Source organism: Salvelinus alpinus, chromosome 14 (genome assembly GCF_045679555.1).
Source record: "Salvelinus alpinus chromosome 14, SLU_Salpinus.1, whole genome shotgun sequence".
NCBI lineage: Eukaryota > Metazoa > Chordata > Actinopteri > Salmoniformes > Salmonidae > Salvelinus > Salvelinus alpinus.
The window spans coordinates 9,582,484-9,605,580 of NC_092099.1; the positions used below are offsets into that span (position 1 = coordinate 9,582,484).

At 43.7% G+C, this 23,097-nt stretch overlaps 1 protein-coding gene across 6 annotated transcripts in view; it reads right to left on the bottom strand.

The window, feature by feature from the left end:
- Positions 1 to 23,097, bottom strand: part of adarb1b (adenosine deaminase RNA specific B1b) — a 181,936-nt gene that overhangs the window by 88,286 nt on the left and 70,553 nt on the right. For 3 of the 6 annotated variants that reach the window (XM_071340323.1, XM_071340318.1, XM_071340319.1), the window contains exon 3: positions 3,272 to 3,326. The exons of 1 other annotated variant lie outside the window; for it this stretch is intronic. The gene's annotated coding sequence lies outside the window, so the exon portion shown is untranslated. The remainder of the gene's footprint in view (positions 1 to 3,271; positions 3,327 to 23,097) is intronic. 2 more of the 6 variants (XM_071340320.1, XM_071340321.1) reach the window with 1 other exon arrangement.

The following is a 23,097-nucleotide window of genomic DNA, read 5'->3' on the forward strand; positions in this document are numbered from 1 at the left end:
TTCTGCTGCCCTGGCTAGCCTGGCACTAGCTAGCAGTGGCTAGTGGTTAGTGCGTCCTTGCCTGCCCTTCCTTTCTGCTAGGGTGTCCGTTGGGACCTGATGCGCTGTGACTGTTGATGTGGTGACTGGACGCGGTGACTATATGTAGAGACGAGAGGGGGTGGTGGGGTTTTGGGAGTGGGCTGAAAAGCTCTCTAGGGGAGAGATACCTGGAGTGGGAGAGTATACTTCACGTTCAAAGACACATACTGTTAGTGTATACTGTACATCAGAGCAACTTCCAGTCCGAAAGGGCCAAACCACCATTTTTTGTTTCTACCTCGTAGTCAATTGCACTCACTTGGTGTCCCAGATCTGAATCAGGCCCTGATTAGAAGGAGAGGATGTAAAACAGGGATGTTCTGGACCTCCAGGACCCAAGTTATTTAAACAGCCCTGCTGTACATACATGGATACAGCCACCATATTTTTGCACGCAATACACACTCGCATGCACACTAATGTACTCACCAGTAGAGTTGGGCAGTAGCCAGATTTACGTCCCTTTTGTCACACCCTGATCTGTTTCACCTGTCTTTGTGATTGTCTCCACCCACTTCCAGATGTCTTGTTTTACCCTTTTCGTCCCCGGTGTATTTATCCCTGTGTTTCCTGGCTCTCTGTGCCAGTTCGTCTTGTTTTGCCAAGTCAACCAGCGTTTCTCCTAGCTCCTATTTTTCCCCCAGTCTGTTTTTTCCTAGTCCTCCTGGTTTTGACCCTTGCCTGTCCTGACGCCGAACCCGCCTGCCTGACCACTCTACCTGGTCTGACCTCGAGCCTGCCTATCCCCTTGTACTGTTTGGACTCGGACCTGTTCACTGAGCCCCTGCCTGTCCTGACCTCGAGTCTGTCTATCGCCTGGTACTGTTTGGACTCTGACCTGGTTTATGAACTCTCGCCTGTCCACGACCTGCCGTTTGCCTACTCCTTTTGGTTGAATAAATATCGGAGCTCAACCATCTGCCTACTGTGTCTGCATTTGGGTCTCGCCTTGTGCCCTTATACCTTTATACTGTTCTTTTACCATACCGGGGTATACGGTATTACCGGCAGTGCACACAAGAGGGCGCTATTTCGTCTCAAACATAAACATTTAAATACAAATGCAAACAAAGTACTAGGGAATTCCCTTACCGGACACTAGCTAAATACTAACAAGTGTAAGTAAACAAACTAATTGCAAGGACAGACAACCCAGCTCATAAATGTATCCAACTATCTCAAAAGGCTACTCACAGTTATAAACTATTAGACAGCAGCAATCGTGATCGAAGACTCCAGAAGGGATTGATTGTCTCTAATTTATTTAACCTTTATTTATACAGGGTTTTCTCATTGAGATAACGTCTCTTTTTCAAGAGAGACCTGGTCCAATAGCAGCAGGGGGAACAACGTTTCAGACAAAACAACTTACATACACTAACACAATATTAAACTAAATTATAGACACACATACAGTAGAACAATTACATATTATGTTAAAAAACACAAATGTCTTGACTAAAAAACAGCTGTACTAAAGACAATTACACTCTTCTATGATATTTACAAGTGTTTAAACTCCCCCAACGAGACTAGATCATCACATTTTTAAATGTTCAGGAGAGAATTCCAGGACTACAGAGCTGAGTAACTAAAACTATGTCTACCATGACCTGTTCTAATTCTTGGTACTGTTAAAAGCAAATGAGAATGGGACCGTAATTGATATTTATTTACCGACCTGATTAAAAAAAGAACAGAGACCAAACAGCATTTTACCCAGTATGGCCTTATAAATCAGTGTACACCAGTGTTTAAGCCTACTCCCAAGAAGCTTGATCTTGCAAGCTAGACACTTAGCTAGCAAGTTAGCAAACCAAATGAATAGCTGGAGCCCTGGGCTGGAGAAAACGTATTGGGCACATAGTTACAGATAGTTAGATAGTTACACTTACAGTAATAAGATATTTTAGCTGGCAAACATTAGTAGTGAACTTCAAGTGTAACGTGATCACTTCTCTTGCGCTGTACAACAATGGATCGTCATGTTATAATTTGGGGACGTTATTGAAAACCATACCGTGGGTATTTCGAAAATACCCCGGTACACAGTATACCATCCAGGTCTACTCACTAGCACAGTCAATTTCCTCTGAGAGTCGAGTTTCTTTAAACCAATGATATCCAAAGGTCAAAGGGTATGAGGTAGCTCGATTGCACTTGACCCAATGGAGCAATTGAGTGCAGGGCGCACGTCACAAACGGTAGAGAGCCAGGGACGTACCACACCCCCCGCCGCCGCCGCGGTCAGCCGTGATCAATAGAGCAGTGGAGTGGTGGTGCATAGGCAGTGGAAACTATCGTCCGGTGCAGAGTGGAGAAAACATGACCCAGACATCCCCCCCCCCTACGGCAATTTAGGAGGGAGGGGAGACAAGTAATGTTTTGGGAGGTTGTTACCAACTGTCCCAATATACAGCAGGCACAACACGACAGTCAAAACAACGTACATTGTCTGGGAGCTGTGATATGAATACAAAAGGTCTGTTTTGCAAAAGAGACGTTATCTCGATGACACCACACTGTGAAAATAAAAAGACAAAAGCCCCTGATTTTTTTTTTTTAAGTCACACACACACGCTGGTTAAACATGATCAGCATAGCAGAGTGGGGAAACAAATGTGCTTTGCAGTAATCAAACCTCCCAGTTCATATCTGTCTTTACTGGACCGGGTGAGAACCTGCGGAGAAGGTGGGATGTGTTTGACTGTGTGTGTTAGCCAGGAGAGGATGTGTGTGGAGGTTTGTGTTGGAGGTGTGCCCGCCCGTGCGTGTTTCATCTCCTGCGGGACAGTCTGCCATGATGACGGCTGACATTTCCCCCAAGCAAAATGCTTGCATGTACAGCTCCAACTGAACAATAAAAATACACGCTTTTATATTTAGATGAAAAGAACAGCAAAAAAAAAACCCTGTTGCATTGTTTCATTTGTCATCCCATCTTAAAAACGAATCATTGTACCAGCCACCAGCATCCCAATAGACAGACTGGGCACATGATGGACAGATACAGCATGGGAAACCTTTGTTCTGGCAGCTCGATTGCACTGGGCGCAATGGAGCAATTGAGTGCAGGGCGCACGTCAAAACGGTAGAGACACAGGACATACGCTGAGAAAGCGGAGAACCCCAAAAAATAGAGCTAACTCCTAAGCAGAGTGGGGGAAACAACTGTAAAACGTGGACCTACCGTGAGACAGGGATGAGAGTTGGAAGTTACTTCTCTGGATTTCACTCTGCGTTGACTTCAAGAGAGAGGGGGGGGGTGAAAGAGAGAGGGGACGAGAGAGAGGGGAGGAGAGGGGAGGAGAGAGAGGGGAGGGGAGGAGAGAGAGGGGAGGAGAGAGTGAGAGAGATAGAACACGGCAAGTTAGGATGAGCAAGCCTTGTATAACATCATTATACATTCAGTGCATACATAACACTGCCTCATTGGGATGCATGCAAAGAAGTCTACATCCAACGGAACAGGAGGAGAGGCGTATTATAACAGCTAGCAATTCAGCAAATGTGCCTTTAAGGCTGCATATCGAACTTTAAATTAGATAGACTAATTTAATTAGTTTAAACGTCAATGGTTTCTCAGATACATAGGTTACGTCCCAAATGGCACCCTATTCCCTACATAGTGCATTACTTTTGATTAGAGCCCTATGGTCCCTGGTCCAAAGCACTGCACTTTATATGGTACAGAGTGTCATTTGAGACACAGCCATACTGTAGCAAACAGAGGTGTTTTTCACCAGGCGCTGTCAACATGTCAGAATGGGGTCTATTTTTGCGTGCAGCACTAATGGTATCGAGTCGTTACACAGCCAAGGAGATTTCTACACCACTGGTGGTGAATGGGCTCGTTTGAAAATGAAGTGTGAACACCCAAACACACATTTATTTTTTTCACCGCATGCACGCACGCTCACGCACACACGCACGCACGCACGCATGCACGCGCACACACACACACACACACACACACACACACACACACACACACACACACACACACACACACACACACACACACACACACACACACACACACACACAAACAAACACACAAACAAACACACAAACACACTGGATCTTGGGACCAGTGTCCTGGTATAAATCTTGGTCTTGGCTCCTGGATATTACCTTAGTCTTTGGTTTACAAACCATAGGCAACTCAATTTGAAGACAATGCTCTCTGATTATTGGCTGGTCACTCCAAACCCATTGGAATCCCCACCCAGTTTTAAAAGGTGGAAGCCCTCAATGGCAATGTCTATACCAAGACAAGTCCGCTATGTACTGTCTCTCTATGGTTGACACTGTTGCCAAAATAAATGATAGTAAAGTGATCATTTAAACATCTAACATAATTAATTAGATGGATAAGTCATTAAATGAATCAACAAGTTTCAGATTCATACAGTTATTAACATTGAACATTTTACAGAGAACAATATAGTGATGATATTTCTCTAAATTCAATAAAAGTTTTGAAAATCATGTTGACTATTTTGTTAAATTGGTATGCTAATAAAATGTCTAAAATGAGTCTGTAATAGAAGGTTAATCAAAATGATTACTGTGCACGGTTCTCCCTTTACTGCAACTTTTCCACTATGTTTCACTAGTGACACATTTAGTTGGGTGTAGGGTTGTTAAGGTGACCGTATTACCGCCACACCAGCGGTCACGAGTCATGATAGCAGTGAAATTCCACGTGACCGTTTAGTCACGGAAATTATGTTTCTCCAAGCTCTGATGCTGCTGATGGTCATTAGTAGCCTACCAAACTTGCTAACTGCCTGGTACTCAGCACTCTATTGTCCCTCTAATCACTCTGACATCAATGCAAATGTGATCAAAAATCTAATCAAACACTTCATGAGAGCCCATGAGCTCATGTTGCACAACATTTCTATAGGCAATGCAATTGCGTGAGAAAACAGTGATGGCCTCTATTAAAAAGGGGAGGAGTCCATCAGCTTTCTATAGGCTAGGCCTACTATATTTATTTCTCAACTTTCCTAATATTAAGCACATTGCTTATTTACAACAGGAGTATCGACTACCTGGCTTGCATGAAAATGAACCACGGGAAAAGCGCCCACCATTCGCTTTTTAAGTGCACAGATAACATGTATTTTTCCCCGCTGCCCCTGTTTCAAGACAGGTGCATGATAATGGTCCATTCTAAGTCAAAACAATTTTCACATTTTATTTAGTATTGTAACGTCTGCTTCCAACTCACACTCTCAAACACATAGATCCCCTGAACGCAGCTCACTTTCCAGCTCACACTCTCAAACACATAGATCCCCTGAACGCAGCTCACTTTCCAGCTCACACTCTCAAACACATAGATCCCCTGAACGCAGCTCACTTTCCAGCTCACACTCTCAAACACATAGATCCCCTGAACGCAGCTCACTTTCCAACTCACACTCTCAAACACATTGATCCCCTGAACGCAGCTCACTTTCCAGCTCACACTCTCAAACACATAGATCCCCTGAACGCAGCTCACTTTCCAACGCACACTCTCAAACACATTGATCCCCTGAACGCAGCTCACGCTCCAGATCCCAATCAACTGAATTCTGATGACCTGTTCACACCTGTATGTCATTATCACACACTATTTAGTTCAGTTCTTTGCACCCCATCATTGTGAGGTATTGTTTGTTTTGTGACACACTTCTAGTCAAAGCTCTGTTTTTCCCGTAATTGAATCCTCCCGTGTATGATAGTTTTGGCCTGCCTCACTAACCACGCCTTTTGCTTGTTCCCTGCCTGTACTTTAGCCTATCGGATTTCCTGTTATCGAAATATTGCCTGATCTCCCGGGCGACGTTACTAGCTTTTCCCCTGCCTGTACTGTTGCCTTTTTGGACCCCCTGTGTATGACCTTCTGCCTGCCCCTGGGCCCAGCTACCTGCCTCCTTCTGTGGTCCTTTACAAATAAACACCTGCTGTGCCCTGCGCTTGAAACCAGCTCTCTGTCTCCCATCATGTTCATTACAAGTATATATAAAGACAAGATGCAATCAAGAACAGTCTGATGGGTGATAATATTAGCCTATCACTTGTGAATGATATGTTATCACTTGTGAATGATGCCCAGCTAGTGTGCAGTAAGGCTTTTTATAATCGTAGTATCACACCTCATGTAGCCTAGCCCATAGGCCTATATGTTTTGATAAGGTTTGTATCACAACTAAAGTGACCAAATAACTTCTTAAAATGAAGCGGATTAATCCACTTTACAACGGGTGTAGAGCCTAATGGGCATACATAAGCAGTGTGTGTATGAATTTCAAGTTTCAAGAATTTCAAGTAGCCAGCCTATGTCAATCTACTATCCCCCATAGTACAGAAGTTGATAAGCTAGAGATTTTGCTGTTTGTTAAGTCTACTCATCTTGTTGGCTGATGAAAAGTAAATGTGGACAGTTCTTCCAATATCTTCAATGTGCGCCTCGGAATTGGATAAGGACGCACGCAGGTGCGACCCCGATGACGTGACAGGCATCGGCTAATAAGAATTCAGCTGTCAGAGCAATGTGAGTGAGAAGTGCTTTGGAGCACGCAGCCGGGAGCAGGGAATTAAAATGATTATATTCAGTCTAAGGGCACAACGGCCTGTGGCCGCAAAAGTCCTGGATTGTTTTTTTTGGGGGGGGGGGCATTACGGCCACACAAAGGGGATACCGCTGGGAAATTCGAGGCATTATCAAGTGCTTATCAAATTGTGATGGAGGAACTGATGAAATGTGTGCAGCCTGCGCAAATAACAAAGCAGAGCTCATGCCTTTCGTGCAACAAATCATCATTAAAGGAGCAACATGCAGCCTTAGAATGTATTAAAAATACAAACGTTGGGATATATGTTTTGATCACAACTAAAGCTGCGTAAATAGCTCTAAATTAAGCCTATAGGAAGACCTGTTTCTTTGTTAACCGCTCAACACAGAATAGCCGCGTGGGCGCACTCCCTCAGAAATCTTTGGTGGAAAACCCCCTTTCTATTTGATTCAGCTATGTTCAATTGTACTCTTCATACTATGAAATAATATAAAATAATGCCACAGAATTCAAAGAAAATCTTGTCTGCTAAATTAACTAGTGAAGCCCACAGACACATGGTATAGTCAAATCATGGCCTGACATAAGGACAAGGAGTATGCTATTCTGTTCTCCTGAAATACATTTTCTTCCTATCATGTTTCTTTAGACCTGTCTAAAACACATAATGGATTAATTAGATGTTTTAATATGTAGATGTTCCAAAGGTCTGCATAAGTGGTTTGTAGGCTGTTTGTGGAAGCCAGATGATGCTAAATGTGTTTATGTTAATTACGGTCAATTACCATGAAACCGGCAGATATTTGCTTGACAATCACCGGCTGACAAAATTTCATGACAGCCACAGCCCTAGATGGGTGGTAAGGAATTCAGGTAATATGTCAAATATGCAATACAAACAAAGTGTGGGAGTACTAGTACATACAGTGCCTTCGGAAAGTATTCAGACCCCTTGACTTTTTCCATATTTTGTTATGTTACAGCCTTATTCTAAAATGGATAAAATTGTTTTTTTTTACTCATCAAACCACACAATACCCCATAATGACAAAGCAAAAACGAATTTTATATATTTTTTTGCTGATTTATATATATTTTTTTTAACTGAAATATAATTTACATAAGTATTCAGATCCTTTACCCAGTATTTTGTTGAAGCACCTTAGGCAGTGATTACAGCCTCGGGTCTTCTTGGGTATGACGCTACAAGCTTGGCACACCAGTATTTGGGGAGTTTCTCCCATTCTTCTCTGCAGATCCTCTCAAGCTCTGTCAGGTTGGATGGGGAGCGCAGGTGCACAGCTATTTTCAGGTCTCTCCAGAGATGTTCGATCGGGTTCAAGTCCGGGCTCTGGCTGGGCCACACAAGCTCACAGAACAGGACCGCCAACTGCTGAAGTGCGTAAAAGGTTTTCTGTCCTCGGTTGCAACACTCACTATCGAGTTCAAAACTACCTCTGGAAGGAACGTCAGAACAAGAACGGTTTGTCGGGAGCTTAATGAAATGGGGTTTCATGGCCGAGCAGGCGCACACACGCCAAGCGTCGGCTGGAGTGGTGTAAAGCTCGCCGCCATTGGACTCTGGAGCAGTTCTCTGGAGGGATGAATCACACTTCACCATCTGACAGTCCGACAGACGAATCTGGGTTTGGCAGATGCTAGGAGAACGGTACCTGCCCGAATGCACAGTGCCAACTGTAAAGTTTGGTGGAGGAGGAATAATTGGGGCTGTTTTTCATGGTTCAGGCTAGGCCCCTTAGTTCCAATGAAGGAAAATCTTAACGCTACAGCATACAATGACATTCAAGACGATTCTGTGCTTCCAGCTTTGTGGCAACCGTTTGGGGAAGGCCCTTTCCTGTTTCAACATGACAACGCCCCCGTGCACAAAGTGAGGTCCATACAGAAATAGTTTGTTGAGATCCGTGTGGAAGAACATGACTGGCCTGTACAGAGCCCTGACCTCAACCCCATTGAACACCTTTTGGATGAATTGGAACGCCGACTGCGAGCCAGGCCTAATTCCCCAACATCAGTGCCCAACCTCACTAATGCTCTTGTGGCTGAATGGAAGCAAGTCCCCGCAGCAACGTTCCAACATCTAGTGGAAAGCCTTCCCAGAAGAGTGGAGGCTGTTATAGCAGCAAAGGTGGGATCAACTCTATATTAATGCCCATGATTTTAGAATGAGATGTTTCGACAGGTGTCCATACACTATATGACCAAAAGTATGTGGACACCAAATTGGTGAAGTGAAATGAAAAAAATGACTTGTTTCAAAAACAAACAAAAAAAGTTAAACGGAAAAGTGGTGCGTGCATATGCATTCACCCCCGTTGCTATGGAGCCCCTAAATAGATCTGGTGCAACCAATTACCTTCAGAAATCTCATAATAAGTTAGATTGTACACAAGTGTACTTTATTTAAGTGTCACATGATCTGTCACATGATCTCAGTATAAATATACACACACTGTTCTGAAAGGCCCCAGAGCAACACCAGTAAGCAAGGGGCACCACCACCATGAAGACCAAAGAGCTCTCCAAACAGGTCAGGGACAAAGTTGTGGAGAAGTACAGATCAGGGTTGGGTTATAAAAAAATATCAGGACCTTTGAACATCCCACGGAGCACCGTAAAATCCATTATTACCAAAACAAACCTGCCAAGAGAGGGCTGCCTACAAAAACTCATGGACAAGGCAAGGAGGCAATTAATCAGAGAGGCAACAAAGAGACCAAAGATAATCCTGAAGGAGCTGCAAAGCTCTACAGCGGAGATTGGAGTATCTGTCCATAGGACCACCTTAAGCCGTACACTCCACAGAGCTGGGCTTTACAGAAGAGTGGCCAGAAATAAGCCATTGCTTAAAGAAAAAAATAAGCAAACACGTTTGGTGTCCGCCAAAAGGCATGTGGGAGACTCCCCAAACATATGGAAGAAGGTACCCTGGTTAGCTGAGACTAAAATGTAGCTTTTTGGCCATCAAGGAAAACGCTATGTCTGGCGCAAACCCAACACCTCTCATCACCCCAAGAACATCATCCCCACAGTGAAGGATGGTGGTGGCAGCATCATGCTCTGGAGATGTTTTTTATCGGCAGGGACTGGAAAACTGGTTAGAATTGAAGGAATGATGGATGGCGCTAAATACAAGGAAATTCTTGAAGGAAACCGGTTTCAGTCTTCCAGAGATTTGAGACTAGGACGGCGGTTCACCTTCCAGCAGGACAATGACCCTAAGCATACTGCTAAAGCAACACTTGAGTGGTTTAAGGGGAAATATTTAAATGTCTTGGAATGGCCTAGTCAAAGCCCAGACCTCAATCCAATTGAGAATCTGTGGTATGACTTAAATATTGCTATACACCAGCGGAACCCATCCAAATTGATGGATCTGGAGCAGTTTTACCTTGAATAATGGGCAAAAATCTCTGTGGCTAGACGTGCCAAGCTTATAGAGACATACCCCAAGAGACTTGCAGCTGTAATTGCTGCAAAAGTGGCTCTACAAAGTATTGACTTTGGGGGGGTGAATAGTTATGCACGCTCAGGTTTTCTGTTTTTTTGTCTTGTTTGTTTGTTTCACAATTTAAAAAAATTGCATCTTCAAAGTGGTAGGCATGTTGTGTAAATCAAATGATACAACCCCCCCAAAAATCTATTTTAATTCCAGGTTGTAAGAAAACAAAATAGGAAAAATGCCAAGGGGGTGAATACTTTCACAAGCCACTGTAGATGCTGCTGTAGGCCCTCTTTGGTTGGGGAGAGAAGCACTAGATCATCTGCAAACAGCAGACATTTGATTTCTGAGTCCAGTAGAGTGAGGTTGGGTGCTGCAGACTGTTCTAGTGCCTTTGCCAATTCATTGATATATATGTTGAAGAGGGTGGGGCTCAAGCTGCATCCCTGTCTCACCCCACGGCCTTGAGGAAAGAAATATGTGTTTATTATTTGTGTACATTGATTTTATAATGTCATATGCTTTACCCCAACACTGCTTTCTATCAATTTGTATAGCAGACCCTAATGCCAAATTTAGTCAAAAGCTTTTTTGAAATCAACAAAACATGAGAAGACTTCGCTGTTGTTTTGTTTTATTTGTTTATCAATCAGGGTGTGCAGGGTGTATACATGGTCTGTGGTACATTATTTTGGTAAAAAGCCAATTTGACATTTGCTCAGGACATTGTTTTCACTGATTACATTTTGGAGTCTGCTGTTGATGATACTGCAGGGGATTTTCCGAGATTGCTACTGACGCTTATTCCACGGTAATGATTGGGGTCAAATTTGTCTCCACTTTTGTGGATTGGGGTGATCAGGCCTTGGTTCCAAATATTAGGGAAGATGCCAGTGCTGAGGATAATGTTGAAGAGTTTAAGAATAGCCCATTTGAATTTGTGGTCTGTATATTTTATCATTTTGTTTAGTATACCATCAACACCACAGGCTTTTTTGGGTTGGAGGGTTTATATTTTGTCCTGTACATTTTAGAATAAGGCTGTAATGTAACAAAATGTAGAAAAAAGGGGTCTGAATACTTTCCGAATGCACTCTATGTTTTTACTCTTGGTTCCTTGTTATATGGCAGAAAAGGTTGGAGAAGTGGTTTATCCATTATTCTGAATTTAAGATCGATAGCTCTCTGTGTTGTTTTTTGTTTAGTGTGTTCCAATTTTCAGAGGTGATTTGATTCTATGGATTCGTCAATCACAATGAGCTTTTTTCTTTCATGCTGTTCCTTCTTTTTTCTTTGTATATTTCTGTATTGTTTTAGTGTTTCACCATAGTGAAGGGGTAAGCTAAGGTTTTCTGGTTCTCTGTGTTTTTGGTTGGAAAGGTTTCTCAATTTCTTTCGTAGGTTTTTACATTCTTCATCAAACCATTTCTCATTGTTGTTAGTCGTCTTAGGTTTTCTGCTGGAAATAAAATGTGATATGTTAGCTGATTTGATATGTTAGCTTCCTACTGCTAAGTTTACACCTTCACTATTACAGGAAAACATTTTGTCCAGGAAGTTGTCTAAGAGGGATTGGATTTTTTGTTGGCCAATTGTTTTTTGGTAGGTTTCTACACTACCCTCCTTCCATCTATAGCATTTCTTAAGTTTGTTTGGCTTCGATACTTCATGGTTGATTTTTGCTCTGTTCAAGTAGATTGTGATTTTGCTGTGATCTGATAGTGGTGTCAGTGGGCTGACTGTGAACATTGAGAGACTCTGGGTTGAGGTTGGTGATAAAGTAGTCTTTAGTACTAGTGTCAAAAGATGAGCTATAGAGGTACCTACAGTAGGAGTCCCCTCGAAACCTACCATTGACTATGTACATACCCATCGTGCGACAGACCTGCAGGAGTTGTGACAGGTTTTTGTTGGTTATGTTGTCGTAGTTGTATCTAGGGGGGTATATGGGGGAGTGAATGCTGTCACCTCCAGTTGGATGTTTGTCCCCCTGTGTGCTGAGGGTGTCCGGTTCTTGTCCAGTTCTGGCATTTAGGTCACCACAGATTAGTACATGTCCCTAGGTCTGGAAATTATTGATCTCCCCTCTAGAATGGAGAAGCTGTCTGCATTAAAATATGGGGATTCTAGTGGGGGGGATATAGGTAGCACACAGGAGGACTTTTTTTTCTCTCCATTTTGTTTAATTTCCTTTTGAATTTCTAGCCAAATGTAAAACGTTTTGAATAATTGAATTGTCACACCCTGATCTGGTTCACCTGTCCTTGTGATTGTCTCCACCCCTCCAGTGGTCGCTTATTATCCCCGGTGTATATGTCCCTGTGTTTCCGGTCTCTCTGTGCCAGTTCGTCTTGTTTGCCAAGTCAACCAGTGTTTTCCTTGCTCCTATTTTTCCCAGTCTCTGTTTGCTTCTAATCCTCCTGGTTTTGACCCTTGCCTGTCCTGAATCCGTACCCACCTGCCTGACCACTCTGCCTGTTCTGACTACCAGCCTGCCTATCCCCTTGTACTGTTTTGGACTCAGATCTGGTTTCTGACCCCTGACTGGCCTGACCTCGAGATGCCTATCGTCTGGTACTGGTTGGTTTCTGACCTGGTTTATGAACTCTCGCCTGTCCCCGACCTGCCTTTGCCTACTCTCTTTGTTATAATAAATATCGGAGTTCAACCATCTGCCTCCTGTGTCTGCATTTGGGTCTCACCTTGTGCCCTTACATTAATAGAGTGTTAAGTCTGCTTTATACCAAATTAGTATACTCCCTGAGCCCCTTCCCTGTTTCAAACCTGGTAGTTTGGTGGATGTTCAGCTCTCTGTAACGTAGAGGGCAACCAGTGGGTCCATCTCCTCTATACCATGTTTCTTGTAGGATGACACTGTCTGCATTTCTAATTTATTTGGTGAAGTCCAGGTTCCTGCTCTTTAGATCAAAGAGAGATGCCCTCAGGACTTGGATATCCCAGGATGAGATAGTGAAGGCTTTGTGTTCCATAAAGTGTCCAATGTTGTCAGACCAGTAAGTGTGAGCAGAGCCTGCTGAGCATCTGATACATGCAATTGGCTTGGGCTAGTGTAAGAGTGGGGGTTGGGCCTGTTTGCCTGCTCACGGCCTCCCTCCCTCACCCTCGCTCCAGTCTCTCCCTCTCTCCAGTCTGTCTCTCTCTCCAGTCAATTCAATTAAATTTGCTTTATAGGCATGACGTAACAATGTACATATTGCCAAAGCTCACTTTGGAGATTTACAATATTAACATAATTAATAATAATAATCAATAGTATCAACGGGAGAACATTAACAACAATAACCAAGGGTCAAAATAACCATACATTCAACAATAACAATAAGCATACAGTAGAGTACATGTGCAGGTTGATTGGTCTGTCAGACACTGTCCCTCAACTTATGGCAGGCAGCAATGTAGTGCGCTGCCAACCCACAGCTCTCTGCGTCCTCCCCCAACAGGACAGGTAGCCTATCCTCATCAGAGAGGTCTTTGAAAAATGACACTCTCTAATTGTTTTGTATTTTTTACATTTTGTCAGGAAATGCAGCTCCGTCTCAGGTTCTGCTGTGGTGCAGTGGTTGCACAGCCTTTCCTCTACAGGGAGCCAGGTTTTCCTGTGTCTACCCTTCTCAATGGCAAGGCTGTGCTCACTGTGCCTGTACTTTGTCAAGGTTTTTGTAAGGTTTTGATCAGTAACCATGGTCAAATATTTAGCCACGGTGTACTGTCGATTTAGGGCCAGATAGCACTGCATTTTGCTTTGTGTTTGTGCTTGTGTTTCCCAGTAAGCAATGTAGTTTTGTTTTGACTGTGTAGTAATTTGGTTTATTCTGATTGATTGGATGTTCTGGTCCTGAGGCTTCAGTGTGTTAGTAGAACAGGTTTGTGAACTCAGCCCCAGGACCAGCTGGATGAGGGGACTCTTTTCTTTGCTCAGCTCTTGGCATTGCAGGGCTTGGTAATGATATGAGAGGGGGTCACTGTATTTTAGATGTTTCTAAAACTTAATTGCTCTTTTTTTTAGTTTTTATTATTAGTGGATATTGGCCAATTTCTGCCCTGCATGCATTGTTTGTAGTTTTACTCTGGACATGTAGGAGAATCTTACAGAACTGCATGCAGGGTTTCAATGGGGTGTTTGTCCCATTTGATGAAATCTTGTTTTGCAAGTGGACCCCACACCTCGCTGCCATAAAGTGCAATTGGTTCAATGACATATTCAATTAGTTTTAGCCAAATTTTAATATGTATTTCAATTTGAATTAGTTTTTTAATGGCGTAGAATGCCCTGCATGCGTTCTCTCTCAGTTCATTCACTGCCTCATTAAGGTGTCCAGTTGAGCTTATTTTTAAACCTAAGTAATTGTAGTGTGTACAGTACTCTATATATTTTGTACCAATTGAGAACTTTGGTCTAATTCCCTGAGATCTGGATCTTCTCTGGAAAATCCTTATTTGAGTATTTTTGGGGTTTACTGCCAGGGCCCAGGTCTGGCAGTACTGCTCTAGCAGGTCCAGGCTCTGCTGTAGGTCATGTGCTGTGGGTGACAGCAGGCATAGGTAATCTGCAAAGAGTAGGCATTTAACTTCTGAATTGTGGAGACTAACACCAGGGGCTGAGGATTTTTCTAGAATAGTGGCCAATTCGCTAATGTAAATATTGAAGAGTGCAGGGCTCAGATTGCAACCCTGGCGAAGGCCCCACCCCTGGTTAAAGAATTCTGTTATTTCCTTACCAATTTTAATGCTGCACGTATTGCCAGTATACATCGATTTAATTATGTCATATGTTTTACCCCCTACACCACTTTCAATAACTTTGTAGAACAGTCCTGTATGCCAAATGGAATCAAATGCTTTTTGGAAGTCGATAAAGCAAGCGTATATTTGGTATTATTTTGGTGGACATGTTTATCTATCAGGGTGTGTAGGGTGTAAATATGATCAGTTGTGTGATGTTTTGGTATAAATCCAATTGGGCTTTTAAGGAAGTTGTGCTTATTAAGGAAGTTTAGAACACTTACATTGATAATACTACAGAAGACCTTCCCCAGGTTACTGTTCACACAAATGCCTCTGTAATTGTTAGGGTCAAATTTGTCTCCGTTCTTAAAGATTGGGGTTATGAGTCCTTGATTCCAGATGTCAGGGAAATAACCTACACTCAGGATCAAATTAAACAGTTTTAATATAGCCAATTGAAATTTTGCACTAGTGAGTTTGAGCATCTCATTTAGGATGCCATCAGGCAAAGTTTCTTATAGAGCTCCTGGTCAGTAATTGGGGAGTCCAATGAATTTTGATTGTCCTTTATAGCTTTTTCTAATCCATTCAACTCTCAGTCTCGCTCTCTGGTCTCACTCTCTCTCCAGTCTCCCTCTCTCTCCAGTCTCTCTCTCTCTCCAGTCTCTCTCTCTCTCCAGTCTCTCTCTCTCTAGTCTTTCCAGTCTCTCTCTCTAGTCTCTCTCTCTCTCTAGTCTCTCTGTCTAGTCTCTGTCTCTGTCTAGTCTCTGTCTCTCAGTCTCTCTCTCCAGTCCCTACAGTCTCTGTCTCTCTCTAGTCTCTCTCCTTGAAAATCTCCCTCCTTGAAAATCTCTCACTTCAGTCGCTCTCCCTCTCTCTCCAGTCTTGCTCTCTCCAGTCTCGCTCTCTCTAGTCTCGCTCTCTCCAGTCTCGCTCTCTCCAGTCTCGCTCTCTCCAGTCTCTCTCTCTCCAGTCTCCAGTCTCTCTCGCTCTCTCTAGTCTCCAGTCTCTCTCTCTCTCTCTCCAGTCTCTCTCTAGTCTCCAGTCTCTCTCTAGTCTCCAGTCTCTCTCTAGTCTCCAGTCTCTCTCTCTCTCCAGTCTCTCTCGCTCTCCAGTCTCTCTCTCTCTCCAGTCTCTCTCTCTCTCCAGTCTCTCTCTCTCTAGTCTTTCTAGACTCTCTAGACTCTAGATATTGCCAAAGAACGTTTCTTCAAGTGCAGTCGCAAAAACCATCAAGCGCTATGATGAAACCGCCACAGGAAAGGATGACCCAGTTACCTCTGCTTCAGAGGATAAATTAATTAGAGTTAACTGCACCTCAGATTGCAGCCCAAATAAATGCTTCAGAGTTCAAATAACAGACACATCTCAACATCAACTGTTCAGAGAAGACTGCATGAATCAGGCCTTCACGAATTGCTGCAAAGAAACCACTACCAAAGGACACCAATAAGAAGAAGAGACTTGCTTGTGCCAAGAAACACAAGCAATGGACGTTAGACCAGCGGAAATCTGTCCTTTGATCTGATGTGTCCAAATGTGAGATTTTTGGTTCCAACCACCGTGTCTTTCTGAGACGCAGAGTAGGTGAACGGATGATCTTCGCATGTGTGGTTCCCACTGAGAAGCATGGAGGAGAAAGTGTGATGGTGTGATGGTGCTTTGCTGGTGACCCTGTCAGTGATTTATTTAGAATTTAAGGCACACTTAACCAACATGGCTACCACAGCATTCTGCAGGGATACGCCATTCCATCTGGTTTGGGCTTAGTGGGACTATCATTTGTTTTTCAACAGGACAGTGACCCAAAACACACTTCCAGGCTGTGTAAGAGATATTTGACCAAGGAGAGTGATGGAGTGCTGCATCAGATGACCTGGTCTCCACAATCACCTGACCTCAACCCAATTGAGATGGTTTGGGATGAGTTGGACCGCAGAGTGAAGGAAAAGTAGCCAACAAGTGCTCAGCATATGTGGGACCTCCTTCAAGACTGTTGGTAAGGCATTCTTCATGAAGCTGGTTCAGGGAATGTCAAGAGTGTGCAAAGCTGTCATCAAGGCAAAGGGTGGCTACTTTGAAGAATCAAAATTTTAAAATATGTTTTGATTTGATTAACACTTTTTTGGTACCTACATGATTCCATAGGTGTTATTTCACACTTTTGATGTCTTCACTATTATTCTACAATGTAGAAAATAGTCAAAATAAAGAAAAATCTTTAAATGAGTAGGTGGGTCCAAACCTTTGACTGTTACTGTATGTCAGTTTATCAATGTTTGATTTGTTTTCAAATTCTTTGTGGTCTGTGTAATCTGAGGGAAATGTGTCTCTAATATGCTCATACATTGAGCAGGAGGTTAGGAAGTGCAGCTCAGTTTCCACCTCATTTGTGGGCAGTGTGTCTTCTCTTGAGAGCCAGGTCTGCCTACGGCGGCCTCTCTCAATAGCACGGCTATGCTCACTGAGTCTGTAAACAGTCAAAGATTTCCTACATTTTGGGACAGTCACAGTGGTCAGGTATTCTGCCACTGTGTACTCTCTGTTTAGGGCCAAATAGCATTCCAGTTTGCTCTGTTGTTTTGGTAAATTCTTTCCAACGTGTCAAGTAATTATCTTTTTGTTTTCTCGTGATTTGATCGGGTCTAATTGTGTTGCTGTTGTGGGGCTCTGTGGGGTCTGTTTGTGTTTGTGAACAGGACCAGCTTGCTTAGGGGACTCTTCTCCAGGTTCATCTCTCTGTAGGTGATGGCTTTGTTATGGAAGGTTTGGGAATCACTTCCTTGTAGGTGGTTGTAGAATTGAACATCTATTTTCTGGATTTGTATCTCTCTCTCTCCCTCTCTCTGTGTGTGTGTGTCCCCTGTCCTAATTATAGCTTGCCCATTAATCAGCTAAAGCTGTAATTATAACACTTCCAACATGTAATCTGATTGTGACGAATGATAAAAATCCTGCTGTACTCCCCTGGTTGGGGAGAGAGGGAGGAGAAGGGAGAGGGGGGCGTTGGGTGTAAAATGATTTGGTCTTCATTCTCTGTGGAGCACATTTTGATTACAGACACACAAACAAACAAACGTGTGGCGTGGCAATCTGATTTGATTTAGCACGGCAGTGGTGCCGGGGGAAGGTGTGTGTGTGTGTGTGTGTGTGTGTGTGTGTGTGTGTGTGTGTGTGTGTGTGTGTGTGTGTGTGTGTGTGTGTGTGTGTGTGTGTGTGTGTAGTGTGGTTAATCTATTTGAAGCGACAGAATTAGGAGTTCAGCTCAGATGAAATGCGGCCTCCACATGTTGAATCACAACGTCTTCCTTGTCCCCTCTCATCTGTGTGTGTGTGTGTGTCATAAACAGCCCGTCCCCTGTGTGTGTCAGAGAGAGAGAGACCGTGACTGAGTGTTTTGCTAGATCTGTGTTTCAATCTATTCTGAGCAAAATAAAGAGGGTCTATATCAAAATCTATATCTACATCTACCACTCATGAAAACTGCTTTGTGGAGATTTCATGAGCAAGACAAAACAACACGTAATTCTCCCATTCGATTCGCTGGAGCCACCGCGGCTAACCTGTGAAACGAGTGAACGAGTTGAGTGGATTTGACGTGCGAAGGGAAATACAAACAGTCCTCTGGGCCAAACACAAAGGGCTAAACACATGATATTGATATTCGCGTCAGCTGTCCGATAATATACTCCAGCAGCAACGTTATTGACGCCTTCTCCCAGTGCGGTTTTACAGTAATAAGCAGAGAGCAGAAAGACAAAAGGGAGGGGGAAAATAGAAAGAGTGAGGAAAAGAGAGAAAGCTGTGTTAACTGGTCAGCAATTCTGACATGCCTAAGCAACCTAAAAAAAAACATTGTATCGTTGATGCGAATGACCTTGGAATCTACGCTTATAAACATAGGGGCTACGATCAAATCACTATGAACTACTGCAGGCTATTGAGGAGCTAAGTGTTGTGCTCTGCATGTGACTCGGCCACCGGCCCCTGCTTTCAGTGTGTGTGTGTGTGTGTGTGTGTGTGTGTGTGTGTGTGTGTGTGTGTGTGTGTGTGTGTGTGTGTGTGTGTGTGTGTGTGTGTGGTGTGTGAAGGTCTGAGTCAGTCAGCCTTAGACCACAATCACAACCAGGGTGGAGAGAGGGGGAAGAAGAGACTGTAGGAGGTGGAGAAGGAGAGAATGAGGGAGTGGGGTGAGGGGATGGATTCAGAGGGGTTGGGTTAAATGCGCAAGACACATTGCAGTTGAATACATTCGGTTGGACAACTGACTAGGTATGGGATGGGAAGAGGGGATAGAGGGATGGAAGAGGGCGGGAGAGAAAGACAGGGGGATGGGGGTGACAAAGTGGTCTGGAGCTGCCAGTCTGTGTGGTGCCAGAGGCAGGAGTGGCAGGCTGGCTAGCCGTGTGCTCGGACCCCCTAGCAAGAGGTATGCCCAGATCTGGTTACACACAATCTACACACGCTGGCACACAGGCATGCACACACACACTTTACACATTTGCCACTATTCACGGACACAGGCAGTATGACAAACACACATAATATTACAGTATACTGTAGGCCTACTGACACGAGGCCCTCATGTGAACACGCACCGGCACACACAGAGACACATACGTTACTAACACATGGGGTGTTGTGCTAGTCCCAGCTGGAATGTGATCAGCCACAGAGCATTAAACCCGGCAGCCAGCTACACTCACAGCCACCTGAGCTTCTTCTTGAAAAGTGTGTGTGTCTGTGTGTGTGCTTGTTCGTTGTGTGCGCGCTTGTTCGTTGTATGTGTGTGTGTGTGTGCGCGTGTCTGTACATGTCCTAATCAGCCTGTCCCTTGCGATGCTTTTCAAATTCAGTGTAGTTTATGAGGATCCCCATTAGTTACTGCACATGCAGCTGCTACTCTTCCTGGGGTCCATAAGTATAGGTGCAAAATGGAGGAGCAATTCAGCGGGTCGGACACGAGGCGTATGTGGTAGGGGCTTTTTAACGATCACGGATTACAAAATGAAAGCCAGTCACGTCGCGGACCTTACTGGACGACCTAGACACCCTTTCCTCATGTTTCGAGCATAACAACTCTGAGCAAGTGCAGACCAGCTAGCTGTTGTGTTTTCTGACATTTTCTATCTCTCTCTAGCTCAGGCCGTTATCCCCACCTGCTTCAAGATGTCCACTATCTACCCCTGTGCCCAAGAAAGGGAAAGTAAGTGAACTGATAGACTACCGACCGTAGCACTCACTTCCGTCATCATAAAGTGCTTTGAGAGGTACATTACCTCCTCCACACTGATCATCAACATGGGGGCCCCACAAGGGTGTGTCCTCAGTCCCCTCGTGTACTCCCTGTATACACACAGGTTTTCCAACTCCATCGTCAAGTTCGCTGATGACACAACAGTAGTAGGCCTCATTACCAACAATGACGAAACGGCCTATAGAGAGGAGGTAGGCACTCTGACGGTGTAGTGCCAGGTAAACAACCTCTCCCTCAATGTCGGCAACACAAAGCAGCTGATTGTGGACTTCAGGATGAACCAGGCTGGGCACACCCCATCCTCATCAACAGACCGCCGTGGAGAAGGTGAAAAACGTCAAGTTCCTTGGCGTACACATCTCCAAGGAGCTAAAATTGTCAATCCACACGGACACGGTGATGAAGAAGACACGACAGCGTCTTTTCAACCAAGAAATTTGGCCTGTCCTCGAGGGCCCTCACAGTGTTCTACAGGAGCACCATCGAGAGCATACTGTCGGGCTGTATCACAGCCTGGTACGGAAACTCCACCGCCGCTGACCGCATGGTGCTACAGAGGGTGGTACGGGTAGCCGATTGCACCATTGGGTGCTCACTGCCTGCCCTCCAGGACACCTACAACACCAGATGTCACTGGAAGGCCAAGAAGATCATTAAGGACCTCAACCACCAGAGCCACGGCCTGTTCTACTTGCTTCCATCACTCAGACGCGGGCAGTATAGGAGAATCATGGCAACAACAACAAAAAATGTAAGACTGGCCAATAGCTTCTACCTCTAGACCATCAGGCTGCTGAATGGCCGCCATTAGGCAGCTACCTGCTCCCTGGACTTCCAAAATAAGAGATATGCTGGAAAGTGACAACAAAAATACTACATATATACAGTGACCAAAACTATTTGGACAAATTCACTTATATGTGTATTAAAGTAGTAAAAAGTTAAGTATTTGGTCCCATATTAACAGCACGCAATGACTACATCAAGGTTGTGACCCTACCGACTTGTTGGATGCATTTGCTATTTGTTTTGGTTGTGTTTCATATGTTGTTTCCCCCAAAAAATTAATGGTACATCATGTATTTTGTCATTTTGGAGTCCCTTTAATTGTAAATCACAATATAATTTGTTTCTAAACTGTTTTACATTCATGTGGATGCTCCCATGATTATGGAGAGTCCTGAATGAAACGTGAATAATGATGAGTGCGAAAGTTAGACACACAAATATCGTACCTCGCACCATCACAATATCAGGGGAGGTTATGTTCGGGCGGTATGACATTTGTACGCCTGTAAGATTCGGAAATCAAGCACGGCAATAACAATCTAACAAACATCTCCGAAGCAAAGACCTAAAAGATGGTATCCAATCATATTTTCCCTTTGAAATGGATCCCCACACTCTAACTCTCCCCACGTGACTGCAGTTGACCAAGCCAAATACGAAGACGAAGCAGAGGCCTAAAGTGTTCGCGAGTCAAAGCTTTTACATAAGTCTGAGTCACTAGGCCTTATCCTGCTCTTCCTCTCCACTTAACTTCTCTAGGATAGGGGGCAGCATTTTCACGTTTGGATGAAAAGCGTGCCCAGAGTAAACTGCCTCCTACTCAGTCCCAGATGCTAATATATGCATATTATTATTAGTATTGGATAGAAAACACTCTGAAGTTTCTAAAACTGTTTGAATCATGTCTGTGACTATAACAGAACTTATTTGGCAGTCAAAACCCAGAGGACAAACCATTCAGATTTTTTTTTTTTTGTCACTCTCTTTTCAATGGGAATCCAGATTTCTAAGGGACCTTCCTGCAGTTCCTATCGCTTCCACTGGATGTCAACAGTCTTTAGAAATTGATTGAGGTTTTTCCTTTGAGAAATGAAGAAGTAGCAATGTTCAGAATGAGGCTCCAGTGAAGTGTACTGTTTGTTAGAGGTGCGTGACCAGAAAGCATGCTACACATTGTTTTCCTCCGGTATTGAACACAGATCATCCCGTCTTCAATTTTATCGATTATTTACGTTAAAAAATACTTAAAGTTGTATTACAAAAGTAGTTTGAAATGTTTGGACAAAGCTTACAGGTAACTTTGAGATATTTCGTAGTCACGTTGTGCAAGTTGGAACCGGTGTTTTTCTGGATCAAACGCGCCAAATAAATGGACATTTTGGATATATATCGACGGAATTAATCGAACAAAAGGACCATTTGTGATGTAAGGCATGAATTATATCTTTATTTCTGCATTTTGTGTCGCGCCGGGAGGGTTGAAATATGATGGTCTGTGATTGTTGGCTGGGGTGCTATCCTCAGAGAATAGCATTGTTTTCTTTTGCCGTAAAGCATTTTTGAAATCTGACACGTTGGCTGGATTCACAACAAGTGTAGCTATAATTTGGTATATTGAATGTGTGATTTCATGAAAGTTACATTTTTATAGTAATTTATTTGAATTTGGCACTCTGCATTTTCACTGGATGTTGGCCAGGTGGGACGCTACCATCCCACATATCCCAGAGAGGTTAAGAAGAGAAACTGAAAACATATGTAGCGGAAAATGGCTGCATTTGGTCTGATAAAATGCCTGGCTGGAATATAGAGAGAGTGTGAGTTAGCAAGGTGTGTGTGAATGAGTGAGTTAGCAAGAGAGCTGTGAAAATTAATGAATGCGTCATATGAAAGCACGCACGCACACACACACACCTTCCCTCTGTTCAAAACCTAAGTAGAGTGAACAGAGCCCAAGGTGAGACGGGTCTCGGTTCTAACGATTCCCCCAGCAGGCTGCCTACAAATTAACAACAATCTTTACCGTTGTCATAAATGAAATATCACCGCCCGCACACTGCAAGACATCTTGTGAAGATTAATTCATCAAAAAATGTTATCTCTGTAGTGGGGGGGAAAATACAACTCATTTAAATAAAGAGAAGCGGTCCCATGAAGAATTGCCTCGCATTTTTCATCTTCCTCGCCAT